The 12,870-nt window shown below is 35.7% G+C and overlaps 1 long non-coding RNA gene across 2 annotated transcripts in view; it reads right to left on the bottom strand.

Moving 5' to 3' along the window:
• Window positions 1–3,437: 3,437 nt before the first annotated feature.
• LOC103095070 (uncharacterized) overlaps window positions 3,438–12,870 on the bottom strand; it is a 35,227-nt gene continuing 25,794 nt past the window's right edge. For both annotated transcript variants that reach the window (XR_001626800.2, XR_008914866.1), the window contains one exon: window positions 3,438–9,187. This is a non-coding gene — a long non-coding RNA (uncharacterized LOC103095070). The remainder of the gene's footprint in view (window positions 9,188–12,870) is intronic.

The raw sequence follows: 12,870 nt of genomic DNA, 5'->3' as shown, positions 1-12,870 counted from the left end.
CCTAGAGCCTCTAATCTTTCCCCCTGGCACAAGCCAGGTGGGAGAAATCCTACACCCTTTCCTTCTCCCTTCTTCTTAATTTCTTTCCACTATATTAATTAAATCACCATAAATTTCCAGCCGACTTGGGTATTTTTTTTTTTAATTTGGGATATCCATCATGACCAAATAATATAGTTTAGGTCACAATGCTAAAATTATCCTTTACACCAGAACTTTCAACTTGGAGGATCCCACTGAAATTGGCTGGTGGAGGGCCTTGAGATCAGCCTTCCTGGCAACAATTGAGGGACTTTGGAGCCCCTATACAAATGAGTGTGTGTGTGTGCGCATATAAAAAAGAGTAATCAAAGGAGAACAAAGCCAACTATTGATAGCTACTATGGAGATAGAGAAGACCTCATGAGGGTCAAATTCATAGAACAATGAAGCAAAATTTTCAAAAATTGTAAAACACAAAATGAACACAACCTCTAAAACAGCTTTCGGAAGAGCTTTAAAAACTAAAAAACCAAGTGAGAGAGGTTAAAAAAAACTAGGGAAAAAAACAACTAAGAGCAATGAAAGAAAATCAAAATTATGAAAGGTCACCCAAATGGAAAAAGAGATCCAGAAACTCATGGAAGAAAATAATCTATTAAGAACAAAATTTGGAAAGGGAAGCTAATAGTTTCCTAAGAAAACAATAAAGAAAAATCAAAAGAATGAAATAATAGACAAGAATATGAAACATCACAAAAACAATTGACCTGGGAAATAGATCTAGGAGAGACAATATAAGAATGGTTGAATTCCTGGAAAGTTAAATTTAAAAAAAAAGTTTAGATGCCACACTCCAAGAAATCATTAAGGAAAATTGCCCAGAAATTCTAGAGTCAGAGGGTAAAATTGAAATTGAAAGAAGTCATCAGTCACCACCTCAAAGAGATCCAAAGATGAAAATGCACAGGAATATCTTCACTAAATTCCTTACCTATTAAGTGGAGGGGAAAAAAAACAAAAAAAAGGAAAAAAAGATTAGGTGCTATAGAGCTATAGTTAGCATAACACAAAACTTAGCACCTGCAATGCTAAAGAATGCAGGACGTGGAACACAGTATTTTGTAGAGCAAAAGAACTGGACTTACAACCAAGAATAATATTCAGCAAAACTAAGAATTATAAAAGATAAAAAAATGGATATTTAACTAACTAAAGGAATTTCATCTATTCCTAGGGAATATTATACATGAATAAAAATGCAAAGATACTGAGAGACTTGGCAGCATGTTCTCAATAATTTAGCACCAACCAAGATAGGAGAGAGAAAAAACTTACCTATTTTCTGTATATTACTGGGGAATTCTAAAATTTTTAGTAAGAGAAGTGTTTTAGAATATATTTGGAAATTGATTATCACACACAGCCCTCTCTTAGAAGAAAAAGTCATCCAAAATAGAAGCAGTGGCATATGTTCATAGGCCTGCACACTTCAAACACTGTCTTAGATTAAGATTTTTCTCAGGGAAAAATGGAATGTCTGAATTAGTACTTTATCTGAAGCAGGTTACCTCAAGTATAAAATTGTTGAAGACTGAGAGAAAATCTCAATGGCCTAACAACTGGAATTTATAGTCTGAAGATCACAGAAGCTGAAATCATATGGCCAAGTTGCTTGCAGAGACTAGAAAGGCAATTTGGTCGTGGTGGCATATCATTGTATGCCTAGGTCATTCAATCTCCTAGTCAGAATAAAAGAGCCTTCCAATTTTTAATTCAGGTAGACAATGCACTACACAGGCTAATGAAGCAAGGAGCAATAAAACCAGAGGGAGCAGCAGATGCAATTAGACTAAAGTTTTCAAGGGTATGGTATACCTACAAGGGTTACAAATATATCAGTTGTTAGAAATAGCAAATCAATTTGAGTGTGAGTGCCTTGCAGCAAAGAATAATTTAGCTTGGATAAATTCAGCTTAGCTATATATCTAAGTCTCAGAATATCTAACCATGTGTGGACCATGGAAATCAAGTAAAAGAAAGCTTATGCTTAGACTCAAGGATAAGCTACTATGGAAAAGCTGATGAAAGATGGAACTACACAAAGGATCATTTGACTTGGAGTAAACAAGAGTAGAGGAATCATCAGGACACAAGATTTGTAGGGGGTAAGACTATCCTGCCAACTATGCCAAATGTAAGGAGGGAGATCAGTTCTGCTCCAATTATGCCAATTGCAGAGTGGCCTACTTTCTGAGAGAATACTGAAATTTTGAAGAAAAGGAGTCCCGTGGCAGCTTGGTTTTTAATAGGTTTTATTAGAGATAGCTAAGTTAATAGGGAGAGTTTACTCATAAGAGGCCAGTCCTTAGCAGTAGCAGGACAATTCAAGAATATTAGCTTGTTTCTCAGGCAGCAGAGAGTAAAACAGGCATTACAGATAGAAAACAGAAAAGTCTGTCTAAAACAGAAGAGGATCCTAATGTAGATAATGGGGATGACTCAAGAGATAGTACCTTTTATGCTTACTATTGTAGTTGTCAACACACTTTGGAAACTACCCACAGAAAACTGTGTTGGTCCCCATGAACTCAGAATTAAAGCTAAAGAAGATTTAGTCAAATATCCAAAATTCAGGAGGTTATAATAGAAATATCAAAACTATTGTCAATGAACAAACAGACTTACTTGTCATGCAGTAGGAATAACAAGTGATTACTCAAAACCTTATATACTATTTATATAGAATATATATGTTTTGTTATGTTTTGCTACACCATGCTGTGTTCCTTTTGAAACATTTTTGTCTGAAGAATTAATGTTGATATGTATGCTCGTATGTAACATTTGACATATTCTATTGATATGGAGTGGATTATACAGTATAGGTTCTATGTTGCTAAAATCGGATTATAATTTGTTAGTTGGTATGCTGCAAACTTTATGTAAGAAACATTGTAACTTGTACAGAATATTTTAAATGTGTTAATTTAAATGTAATGTATGTAAAAATGTATGTAAAAAAAATGAAATGTAAAATGTTAATATCCAAATGATGTTTTGCACACTCTTAGCTATACTGATTTCTCCCAACAGAATTGCAGGGACTTCAAATTTTTCCCTGAAGGAAAAGTTGTGGCCCTATCAGATTTTGGCAGTTTTGCTGATTGAAATAGATACATGAGGATCTACAAAGAATAATTTATACTATTTATGTCTTCCTTCAGGGGAACAGGAAGAGAGTTTGTATTTTTATTTCTGATTTATGACAATTCACTGTGGAGAGAAGCTACTAAAAATGGTAGCTTGAGAAAACCTGAAGATAGGCTTTCTGTTATCAGAGAAACTTAAGAAGATACAAAAAAAATTAAAAGGTTTTTTAAAGAAAATTTTCAACTTTATCTTATGAAGAGGTTTAAAAAGAGACTTTACTTAATATCTTGAGAGACCCTGAATAAAGTAATACTGAGATTGCAGAAAAGTGAAAAGAACTATACTTTCCTGCTTAGCTTTTCTGCCTCATTTATTTTTCTCATCTGCCCCTTCCTCCAGAGAGTCTATTGTAGACACTTTCCAAACTTACAGATGGGCTTGAGGCCTGGTTTAGCCTCCCTATTGAGATGATTTATCAGGATGTGGCTACTGTGCATGCTACAGTTTCTTGGAGCCACAGCTAGAGTGGCAAGTCAACACCAAAGGAAAAAAGCAACCCTGAAAACCAAGTCCTCACACCAGATATATTAGTTTTCCTTAAACACTGTACATTCCAATAGGAAGCACACTAACAGGGGCTCAGGATTATAACTATCCATATGGGTTATCCCTAAAACCTGAGCAGCCCCAAATTTTGAGTGAGATATAGGGTTAGTAAGTGAATTTAGATATAGAACAAAGAAGAAATGGGATGGCACTTATTAGGTAACTATGCTCCTTCGTTATCAAGTCGTTCATGTTGTGGCATTATAGAAAATAAAGGGATTGTAGAAAAAAAGAAAATGAACAAATACAACAGAGACAATTATTAGTCAAATGGGAGGAGAATAAGGGCAAAAGCAGGAAACTGAAAAAAATGTGGAGAAAGATCCCATGGTTTGGAGACTCAGAGATTGTCTTGCTTCCTCCAAGGTCTTTATTCTCCTTTCAGGTCCTTTCCTTTCCTTTTCTTTTTCCTTTCCTTTTTCCCTTCCCTTCCTTCCTTCCCTCTCATTTCTTTTTTTTAAATGCTGATGCATTTTAACATATTTAAAATTTTGAGTTTTGAATTCTTTATCTCCCTCCATTACCTACCCCAACATACCCATTGAGAATGCAAATAATATATCAACTATATAAGTCAATTCATGGTAAAAAATATTTCCATATTAGTCATATTAGCAGTGGGGGGAGGGGCAAGAAAAATAAAGTGTAAAAAATATACTTTGATCTGCACTGAAGAGTTCATTAGTTATCTCGCTGGAGGTATATAACATTTCACCTCATGAATCCTTTGACATTTTTGGATCTTTGTATTTGTTTAAAGAAGCTAAATCTTTGTCAGTTGATCATTGTTGTTCAGTCATTTCAGTTGTGTTCAACTCATTGTGACTACAGTTGGAGTTTTCTTGACAAAGACATTGGAATGTCTTGTCACTTCCTTCTCTAGCTCATTTTTAAAAAGAGGAAACTGAGGCAAACAGTTAAGTGACTTCTAAGCTAGTATCTGAGGTCAGATTTGAGCTCAGATTTTCCTGACTCCAGGCCAAGTGCTCTATCTAGCTGCCCTCACAGTTAATCAAAATGTACATATAGAACTTTTTCTTTTTTCTTTGATTCCTTTGGAATACAGACCTAATAGTACTAATTCTGAGACAAAGAGTACATATGCAGAGTTTTATAGTCCTTTGGGCTGTAAGATTTAAACTAATACCAAAAACTCCCAAGTATTATATTTTATAAGATTTATTAGTAATCACTTGAAGTAAAAGGAAAAAAATTGAAGTACAAAGTGAGTAAACTTTACTGCCAAGCTCTCCATCTAGCCTCCACAAAAGAGAAAGAAGGGTGGGGTTACATAAAACTATATCCTCCCTACATTAGCATGTAGTATAAACATATAAATGGGATGCTGGGTAAAAGAGTCCTGGGGAGCAAATTCTAGCCACACAATCCCCCCCTGTGATTACATTGGGAGGTGAGCATGTTGGAATCACCCAGATTTACATGCCTAGTCTCCCCAATGAATCATTACACATAACCAGCTTATATATCTAAAGGTCTCCTACTGAAGGTGCATGCAATATTGCACTTTCTAAGGAGAAATTACAATAACTTGGGAATGAGAGGGAAATAAAAGAGAGAGCAAAACCAATGTTAAGTAGGCACATTGACAAAAAGCCAATTAGAGGCAAATCCCCTTTAGCATAAGAGTATACATTTAAAATAAATATGTTCAATTCCCCACAGTCCAAGTCACTATATCCCAAAGTTCATTCTGGATCTTTTGATGCAGTGTGTGGTTTCTGCATGCATCTTCATGGCACCTTCTCCAAACAGTTCACTTTCTTGATTCAGGGATTTAGTGAGTTTCTTTTTCTGAAATTTCTCTAAAAGATTTTCAACCTTGCATTATAGGATGATAATACAATCTCCCCTGAGGAGGGTGTTGACCTACATCCAGATCCCCCCGGGATACATGCCTAAGTTATGAGGTATATGAATCAATTGCCAAAAGAAAATAAAAAACATTTTAAAAAATGAATAGAAGAAAAGAAAAAAATCAAATTGTACATAAAAATCCCAAGTAAGCAAGAACAAGCTCATAAGAGGTCCTAGAATCAGGGCCCAATAAAGTGATGTCACACAAGCCAGTAGGACCATTGCAATAATATGCACTTACCCAGTCAGCAGCCAGGGCTATAGAAAATTGTCATACTATCAAAGAGAGAAAATGGACTAGACTTTGAAGCAAAAGGGAAATAGCATTTCCCTGGTCAGATTTTACCTTCACTCAGGGATAGGGGATCCAAAATGGCAGCTAAACTGAGGTACTTTGTCTAAATCTGGTAGAGGAAATCCTGTGTCTGATGTCAAACATCCACTTCCTTGAACCCCAAAACAAATACTCAGTCTTGGCACAAATTCACATCAATCCCACCAGAATTGGGTGGTCTTCATGACCTTGAGCTTCTTGTCACTATACAAATGGCTTTTTTGTGATTCCTTCTACTGAAATAAGACACAATTATTAGTCAAAGTCCCATAATATTAAATAATCAATGGCAGGTTTCTATAGTCTAAAGCTTTTGGGTATGCATTGATATTAGGGCTAATGGACATAGTAAACTTATTTTAATGCAAAATAAAAAAATACTGTTTATATGTATTTCAAGTACAAAAAATAAGAGAGAAAATAAAATTCAAAAATCCTATTGCACATAAAAGGAATAACAATTATAAATTTTTAAAAAATAAAAAATTCATAGTGCTCATTCCATGAGACACGTTAACAAGCAAAGGCACAACACAAAGGTTTCTCACTCAAAAATGAGATCTATTCCCTTTTTAACTTGGTCATAATCCACAGGATGAGTGTATATAATTTTTTAGTGAGATAACAACTTTTAAAAAAACAGTAGTACAACAGCTAATGCACATTCTAAGAAATACCAAAATCCCCCAAATCACAAGAGCCCATTTAATGACAATAGCAAACAAACCTGCTTTCATTAGGATTCACATGAGTCTCTATAGCCCCTTGCTGTGTGATATTTAAAAACCTATGAAGCTAATGGATACTTGTCACAAGTTTTACAGATCTAGCCAATCCATCAACTTTAGCTAAGATAGTTCTAACAAAGTCTGTTACTACCATCATTCCAAAATTTGGCAGAAGATCCCAGAAAAACCTCTCTACTGCTGATGAAGACCTTTTGGGTCTAAAATGTCACCAAGAATCTTGATCATTCTGGTGGAAAGGTAGAGTAAGCTGAAGAGTTACAAAAATTAAAAAAAAAAAGCCTGTCCAGGGGTAACCAAGATCCTTGAGAAATTCTCCCCCCTCCTTGATGAGATTATAACCCCTCACAGGATAACCAAGCCCCCTGGAAACCCACCCTTTTATGGTAACAGCCATACAAGGTATGTATTTATATGTCCCATCCATTTCAATGTGGAGACAAGGAATACAATAGTGAAAATCACTTCTGATATCTCATTCATTACATTTTTATAAATGTGGATGTGGGGAATATAATAGTGCTATTGCACTTCCCTTAATGGATCCTTATCTCTTGTTGCAAACAATTCAAAGGTAGGCAAATGATCAGTTAGAGGTAGTGGTACTCCTAGATATCTGAAAATGACTTCTGAAGACCCATTAAAATCAATTGAGTTGGTTTTTTTTTTAGCTCATTAAATTCTCCATAGGTTACTGCTACAGGTTGTAAGCAGTTCAATGGAGTCCATCCATTATCATCTATGTGACAAAGGCAAAAAGGAACAAAAGGCCATTAAGGCAACATGTGACCTCAATGGATCTGGTGACAAACTCAGCATCCATAAGGACCTATGGTTTTGCCATGGAAAAGGGTTTGTCCAAGTTGTTTATAGACTTTTTAATGGTATTTTCTCCAGTCAAGTCATAGTGGGAGGGTACAAATAAAGACAATGTAAAAGGATGTATCATAATGGCCAAAACACAGTAACTGAAAATGACATAAAATAATGGAGTATATTAGATTAGATTAAAATGTGAACTTAAAAACATTGAATCAGCAAATACAGTAAGCATGATAGGATACAGACACTCGGTGTTAATAAAAGGTTTTACATTTGAGCAATCAGTTCAAGACAAGAGTCCTTTTCTCCAATTCTGATAGTTGTATTATAGAGATTTCTTCACTATTGGGAGGGGAACAAACTGAAACAGTTAACATCAATATGGCAATGGAGTCTGAAAAGGCTTAAAATTCACCTCCAGATTCATTGAGGTTCTTTCCCCTCCTGAGTACCATCATCCATTTAGATTGCTTTGATCATGTGTATGAGGTCCCCCATACTGAGGGGGATTTCTGCACTGAGCATAATATGGATGAACTCCATATTGGATGTGTTGCAGAGGCTGAGCATGCTTATATAGTAAGGGGGAATGAATCTCCCTTCTGAATCTTCAGATTACTCAAAGTAACAGCAAGGTATTTCTATCAATACAAGTACACCCAGGAACGGTAGTAAGAAAAGACATTCTAGAACTGTGGTAATGCACTGCCCTTTCATAGAGTGGGCCATGCTTTTAAATCATCAAATTGGTTACAATTCTACTTCCTGTTTGGAGGTGGCACTACCCTAGTATATACTGGTTAGGAATAAAAGTCTCACAAGGCTAGTAGATGGAGACACACCCCAATCAGCCTTTGAATGGAGGGCAGGGTGAAAAGCCTTACCTGAGACTGGATTTAGGAGGGACAACAAGAAAAAGAAAAAGCTATCTAGTTTAGGCACAATGAAGGTAAAAACTCAGAGCCTCTTAAAGAGCTGAGCTGGTATGGGAGAGCAAAAGAGTTTTATGGATGTCGAATACAGACTTAAGAGGCTTCCAAAAAAGCTTCCACGGGTTAGTTTACAATCAGCATGGAAGCAAGATAGATTTGGGGTAGGGCAGCATGGAGGGGGCAGCCCTAGGCATGGTGGCTCCCCATGCTGTGCTATTCTATACACTGGGGGAAGCACAGGATGTGAGCAGTGGTCTAAGAGCCACCTCAAATCCAAGCTGGAAGTACAAGCAGCTAGCATGCACTTGAGACCCACGTGGGTGGGTGGGGGGTTTGTAACTCACACTTTGCACAGGTAAACAGCTCTCAAGGACCCCCATCTAGTGTGCTCAAGAGAAGCTGGAGGCTGGAGGCGGCAGGCTTAGCAAGGACCATCAGGCAGTTAGAGAGGGAGGCAGAAGCAGCAGCAGCAGCAGTGGGAGGAGGTACAGCAAGGGTGGCAGAGGCTTTTAAAGCTAATCTGTCTTTAACTAAAATAGGAGTGAGGGTCCTAAATTCCAGACTTCTGGTCGCCAAGAATGTAAGATTTAAATTAATGCCAATAACTCCAAGTATTTTATTTTATTTTATAAGATTTGTTAGTAATCACTTGAAGCAGAAGGGAAAAAAATAGAAGTACAAAGCTTAATTATGATCATGTGTGTAAACTTTCCTGCTAAGCTCTCCCCACAGCCTCATTCCTGGAAAAAGAGAGAGAAGAGCAGGGTTAAATAAAAACGTATCCTCCCTGCATTAGCACGTAGCATAAACACACAAATGGGATGTTGGGTAAGAGAGCCTGGGGAGCAAATTCTATCCACACAGGGCATAGCTGTAAATTGTTCCCCAGAATGGTTGGACTAGTTCATAACACCATCAGCAATACAATAGTATCCCTATTTTACCATATCTCCTTCAGCATTCATCATTTTCCTTTTCTAGCATGTTAGCCAATCTGATAGGCGTGAGGTGATGCCTCAGAGGTATTTTAATTTTCATTTCTCTAATCAATAGTTATTTTTCATAGCTTGATAATTTTTGATTTCTCGTTCTGAAAACTGCCTGTCAATTTCCTTTGATCATGTATTAATTGGGAAAGGCTCTCTAATAAATTGGGCTCAATTTTCTAGATATTTGAAAAATGACCCTTTTGTCAGAGAAACTTGCCACAATTTCCCCCAATTTCCTGCTTTCCTTCTCATTTTAGCTTCATTAGTTTATACAAAGCCTTTTAAGTTTCATGTAATCAAAATTATCCATTTTAATTCTTGTGGTCCTTTCTATTATTTTATCATAATCCTCATCCATATATCTAAAAGGTAAATTTTTTCTGTGCTTTCCTTGGACTAAATAATTTATCTATTTTGACCTTGCTTTGGTATATAGTATGAAATGCTGATCTATGCCTTCTTTCTGCCAAATTGCTTCCTCTAGCAATTTTTGTCAAATGCTAAGTTCTTACCCCATGTAGTTGCCTAGAGCTACATGAATTTTTTTTCTTGGGTAGAACCCTAAAAGGGAAGTTGAGGACTGAAGGAATATGGGTTGAAAGGATAGAGCTTAAGGTGGGGAAGGCATAAAGAGGGAACAGAGACACTGAGAGACAAAGTGTTCTAGCAGAGCATAAGCCTGACAGGAAGTCAGCTCTGGTGGTAAAGAGCTGAGCTTCCTCTTAGCCTGGCATACTGATTTTTATTGAGGTTACAAGAAGAGGGAGAAGAGAGATTGATAATCAAATAGGTGGTCTGACAAATTAACATTAAGAAGTAATCCTCATAAGATATAGGAGCCAGATCCTAATATAATTGGTATAGCTAACACCCAAATCAGGAGTTCATTTGCCCTAAGACATATTAGTCTTATCTGATACAAATGCTAAATGATTGTTATAGGCAATACAAAGAGACTAAGATAGCTATTCAGTCCTCCTGAGTGTAGAGGGGTAGAGGTGTGGGGAGGGGTTGGAATTCCACAAGGTTAAAGTCTTAATTGAACTGAAGGGCAAAGAAATTAAACATTATAAATATATCCATAAGTTTAGTACATGAGCAGATTGCCCATGAGAGTGGCTTTTGTGTACTTCTATAATATTTTCAAGACTTGTACATGCCTGGGCTGCTGCACCCCAAAAGCTTGGATCTTAGGGTTTATCAAACCTTGACCATATTGTTGCTTGGCCAGTACCAAATTTTTTTAATGATTACCACTTAATATATTTTGAAATATGGTACTGTTATGCTACTTTCCCCCCACATTTTGTTTTATTCCCTTGTTATTTTTTGACCTTTTGTTCTTCCAGGGGAATTTTATTATTTTTTAGGCCTTTGTTCTTAAAATTCTGAGCAATAGCTCCTGAGAACAAAGTCAGAGACTCAGGTAATTCTAAGGGTTGACAGAGACTATGAAAAGAAGTCTGTCTAAATCTAGAATGTGTTGGGAATTGTTTGTAAATATTTCTAAAGGGTAGAATTCTGTAATTTCCATGAACTGACACTCAGTGAATCTGAATTCTATGGAGTCTTTATGCCCATTTGAACTATATATGGAAATTTTATTTATGACAAGTTCCAGGATAATCATTTACTCTTTCCACACCTTCTAAATTTCCTGTTTATGCATCTTCATTCAACAAAGTGTGAACTCTGGAAAAATCTTGTTCATCAAACATTTATGTATCTACTAGAATTGAGCTAATGAAAATCAACACATATTTTAGTCTCCTACTTGACTTGTAGCATTATAGACATGGAAATCAATTCCAAAATTTTTTCCAATGTTTAAAATTCCCAACTCATCTAACAAGACAGGACTCAGAAGGTATAAGGGAACAAAAATATATATTGGCAGTTTTCAAAATGAAATACCCACTCTAAGACTTCTAAATTTTATTTTTAAGTTTTTCAGGATAAAGGGTCTTTGTTTTAAGGAATAGATATGCTTGAATGCTTCCAACCAAGATAATCTGAAAAGGGATTGGATCTCTTTTTCACCAAACTGATACATTTTACTTAGGAACTCATTCACTTTGGTATTCTCCTGAGCACCTAATTCAATGAAACCTTTTTCTATAAGAAACTCAATTGGAAGCACTAATTTTCCCCTTGGATGACAGTTTCCTATCACTACTTTCATAAAAGGAGAAAGGGTCTGCCATCACAGAACAGCCTTGTTTCATCTCCATGTTCCAGTAGAGAGTATTTTAGATCAGATATGTATACATATAAATCCATTTTCATATAGAGGGGGATTTACTGACCAACTTGATGAACAACAATGGAGTGAGTCTTTGGGACTTTGAAAATATCTCCATATGGACATGTCTCTATAAGAAGAATAAATACCTCTGAGATTTTACTGAAAGGTTCAGTCAGCTTGAGGAATTTAGAAGCCGGCAAATTTTTGTTAGAGAATTTTAAATTTTATCTTCCTATGGAGATCATGGACATGCCCCTTGATTTTAATGATCATGGATGATCTCTCTCTCTCTCTCTCTCTCTCTCTCTCTCTCTCTCTCTCTCTCTCTCTCTCTCTCTCTCTCTCTCTCTCTCCTTCTCCTCCCATCCCTGCCCCCAGCTCTCCTATCTGTGTGTTTGTTTCTATATGTTTCTGTCTCTTCATTTATATAGCATTTATTTCATTTGTGGACATTACCAATTTTGAAATCCTAGTTTCACCAGAAGAACTTTGCTTTTAGGTATTTGAAACAAGATATGGAATGCCAACTTTTTAATTACATACACAAAGCTAATGTTGATTGAATAAGCAATCTGGGAAACAAAAATAAATAAAAAAAATACTTTTGATTTCAGATGAACATTGACAACAATTTAGTTTGATTTTTCTCTTAAAAGACCTTTAAATAATTGCTTAAATTTGATTTAAACTGAATTAAGATATTCTAAACTCCTGTTTTCCAGTTATATTTTCCTTTTTCAAGTTATTTTAATGAAAATTCTTTTTCAGACCTTTCTGAAAGGTTCCCTATACACTAATCCTACTGTATCAACAATTTCTGATTTGTCATTGTCAAATTTCATTTTCTTATCCTAGAATAATTGTCCTTTCCTTTTTGTTGTGTGTCAACTTTACAAATTTTTAATTTGTGCTTCTGTGTATTCATGTTGACCTTTAAAGTGTTTTTCTATACTTCTTTCTCCATCTCTTCTTGTCATAGTCTTCATATTTTAATTTTTTAATCAAAAGCTTCCATAATTTGTTTATGGCTGATTTCCTTAAATGGAATTATTCTTTCTTCCCTTTGGTAATCTTTTCCATTTTATTTCTACATATGTTAATATCTTTACAGATTTGATAACTTAATTATTCCAGTCTTTCAGCAAGTGTCCAAGCTTTTCATCCAGGGATTTTGTTTCAGCATCTTCTG

The sequence above is a fragment of the Monodelphis domestica genome, chromosome 1, assembly GCF_027887165.1.
Source record: "Monodelphis domestica isolate mMonDom1 chromosome 1, mMonDom1.pri, whole genome shotgun sequence".
Lineage (NCBI taxonomy): Eukaryota > Metazoa > Chordata > Mammalia > Didelphimorphia > Didelphidae > Monodelphis > Monodelphis domestica.
The sequence above is the reverse complement of the archived record's forward strand: the minus strand, read 5'-3'. Positions and strand labels throughout refer to the sequence as shown.